General features: G+C 38.0%; 1 long non-coding RNA gene across 1 annotated transcript; it reads right to left on the bottom strand.

The window, feature by feature from the left end:
- Window positions 1–771: 771 nt before the first annotated feature.
- Window positions 772–2,974, bottom strand: LOC106911600 (uncharacterized). Its single transcript, XR_001416648.2, has 2 exons — window positions 2,669–2,974; window positions 772–1,949 (listed from the first exon to the last, which is right to left on the bottom strand). It is a non-coding gene; the product is annotated as an uncharacterized LOC106911600 (long non-coding RNA).
- Between the last annotated feature and the right edge of the window lie 451 nt (window positions 2,975–3,425).

Below are 3,425 nucleotides of genomic sequence, written 5' to 3'. Positions count from 1 at the left end.
CGAAAAAAGAAAATCAATTGTCTCTAAAAATAGCTTAAATACTTAGATCTATATGTGACCCTTAAAAATCTGAAGAACTTTTAAAAGTTCAACATTTGTTCAAACAGGCACAAATTTGCACATTTAGATAAAAAGCGACTATTAATGGTCAGATCTTCTTGTACTTGGACATTCCTCTGTGTTCTTTAAAAAAGATTCATTAAAGAAGATCATTGTTTAAATCATCCTGGGAGCAGGATAATTAAGATGACATACTGAAATGCATCGCTCTTCCCCTGGCCCTTTTTTGTCGTTTCTCTTCTCCCGCACTTGTCTCCTGTAAATTTTAACAGCCGCTAAAGGGCAAAGTGATGGAGAGATTTACAGCAGGCTGTAAAGCCAGTACATCGCTTTCACTCATCTTTTTTCTCCCAGACGTCCTGAGAGTCTCCGACCATCAGCAAGTTTCCTCTTTCCAGGCTCTATCAGTCATCTCCACTTTGAAACGATATAAAATTAAAAAGTGAAAAACTACTTCAGGCAGTGGCTTTGGCCACTTCAAAGCAGATATTTGACGTGAAGTGCAAGGAAACATTATAAACATTATTTGTGGTTTCCAAAGCTGACCAAGGTTAATTAGGGTAGACTTCCATCGTAAAAACATAACATTATACCACATTGGGCTTAATGTAATGCTCTCAAATTGTTTCATTTCCAGTTTTCCAGCTGGTGCATTTCTCAAAACAATTAGTAAAAACTGCAAAACCTAGATGATAACCTGCAAAGCGTATCACTTTCTCAGAACGGATAGTTTATTTATCAAAAGCAAATATTTCTATCATTGAAAGTGTCATCAAAATGAAAAGTCATGACACCATGTTAATGTACAAGATGCTCAAATGGCTTTGTCATGTTTTCACGGTTCCCTCTGAGTGTTTTCCAATGCTAAGAGCTTCAGGTCTCAGAGACACTGCCTGAAAATGTTCAAACGGCTGTTCACACATTACTGCATCTGGTGAGATAAATGAGTACAAGACACTGAATACGTCTGCTTCACATTTTGCTCTCTGCAGCTCTAATTTCTTCACAGCATTGTGAGAAAGTAAAGAACAGTAAATAAAACTATGCACAACTGTAAACAGGGCCATTTCTGAAAACTGAGGGTAATGGTTCAATTTGGGAGCCAATTTCTGGAAAGAATGTGCATAAAAACGACAGATTTTAAATATTTTTGTATGTAGTGACTCAGTTTTATAAGTCATGGTAAGTTAGAAATCATAGAGAGTTAATTTTGAAACAAATTATAATATAAAACAGCAGACAGAATTGATGCATGTCCAATAGGACTTACATTTTGTTAGACAGAATTTGCTACTATAACATGCACAACTGGCTAAATGTTGTGGCTTTTTAACCAACAGTTGTAAGAACTTTAATCCTGATCAGAAATAATTTGGAGGATTTTGAAAACAAGAATGGCCAAAGAGTAGAAAGTTTTCTCGGTTCTGCCTTGAGGTCGAGCTTGACTGCTGGGTCCAACTACATAACAACAATCAGCGGGCTTCCACCCTGCTGGGACCATCAGGTGTCCAATCAATAACTCAGGGCTTTCCTCAGCCTCCTATGAAATTGACACATTGCTCAAAAGACAAAGTGAAATTTATGATCTGTAGGTCGTTCTGAGGAGGACTGATCAATATCTGAGAGAGAACAATGAGTAAATCTGAAGGTGCTTCGGGTCAGAAAACAGGCGAATCATTACAGATCAATGTGATCCGGACAACAACCGCCTCCCCTCTGCTCACTGTATCTTAAAAATGGTTTGTTTTTTCACATGTTGCTTTGTTCATTGATTTTAAATATTTCCTGTGTTACGCCTCTGGTCTGGAGGAATCCTGAGAAATGACAGGCTGTGTGACTCTTGGATCTCTTCCAGGTCAGCAGACATGGCCAGCTGCACAGTGTGGATCCTGCGTTATGGACACAGTGTTGGGAAAATGAGCATAAGAACTTTCCCCAATTTAGGTACAAAAATGTCTAAACTATATGACTTAATTGCTAAACAAGAAACTGAAAACCTTAATTTACTCCCCACTTTACAGTTTTGTGCCATGTTTCATTTGTTTTACTTTTAAAAATCCCGTCAATATACACAGAAACTGGCTTACGGTGTGGAAAATCACTATTATTGCCCTGACCCATTGCAACTTAATCATTCGAGGTGCCACGATGGACGTTGGAAGTAGAGCGACTGAAATAGTTTTCCAATGTTTTTGCAGTTTTTTCATGGCTTCTACTTGTTCGAGTCAAACTAATTTGTCTGTGAACGTAACGCTCCTGGTTGGGACTCATAGACGGATGTATTTAGTTATAACAGCTAGCTTAGAAACCGACCCATACCTCCTCCTTCCTGATGTGTTGATCAAATTACAGACTTTGCCTGAATTCATACCACAATATTTATATCACTATGTCATAAAGAGCGTTTCTCCTCACACCGGAGGAGCCTTTAAAACGGACAAAAGACGAGATGCTAACCAGTATTTCCAGACATGCTAGGCTACATGACGGTGCGGCACCGTCTCCATGGTTACCAACGGTTAGACACGTATCTTCTCCATAATGACAAATCGGATATATCTTTCTAATCATACTTACTTATAAAGTATATGAACGTTAATCTTCTTACCTTGTAAAAAGGTGTTCGCTGCAAATCCGCGGATACACCGAGGGCTGACAGTAATAATGATTGACAGCTGACGGCCATTATGATTAACAGCCGCTATCCACAGCCGATTTTTTCCTCATTAAAAGTTCTGCAATAAAATGATAAGTTAGGTTTCTATCCGACCGCGCAGCATCCTGAGACCATTTTCAAAAGTGAAATCAACGAAATAAAAGCGATGTTTTTAGGCTAGCAGATGTCTGTTTTTTGTCAGGCTTTAAAGGAGCGCATTGGTGGTTTTGACGTCCGTCATGGCGGAGCAAGCGGATTTCTGAGGGGCGTGACGTCACATGAAAAGGGTCAAGGGTTAACATAAAAACAAATTTCTCCACAGTCGTGTTCATTACTTTTATTATATAGTTAAAATTCTGCCCAGGTAAGAAAGTCAGATGAAGATAAAATTAGCTGTATGTTCTGGTTAGGTAAAGAAAAAATGTCCAAATTATTTATTTATTTGTTTATTTTTTGTCTCAATGTCCAAACATATGGTTTAATTAAGAGGGAATGCAAAAAGAAATAATTTTCTTTTACAATTGCAGTAAAGAAAAAAAGTAAGTATTTTTTTCTGTTATTTGAGCTTTCAGTGAACAATTCTGTCAGGTTTTGAAGGTAAGACTCATATAGATGAGACTCTGTCCTTTGTATCTCTGCTGAACATTGTGATGATGTTGGAGCCTTTTCCATTAACCTTTCACACGTCAGAAAAACACCTGCTACTTAG

This window comes from Poecilia mexicana, unplaced genomic scaffold, assembly GCF_051168715.1.
Source record: "Poecilia mexicana isolate PSO_F unplaced genomic scaffold, ASM5116871v1 scaffold_11, whole genome shotgun sequence".
In the NCBI taxonomy this organism is placed as follows: domain Eukaryota; kingdom Metazoa; phylum Chordata; class Actinopteri; order Cyprinodontiformes; family Poeciliidae; genus Poecilia; species Poecilia mexicana.
Note: the sequence above shows the minus strand (reverse complement) of the source record. Positions and strands in the feature narration are given on the sequence as shown.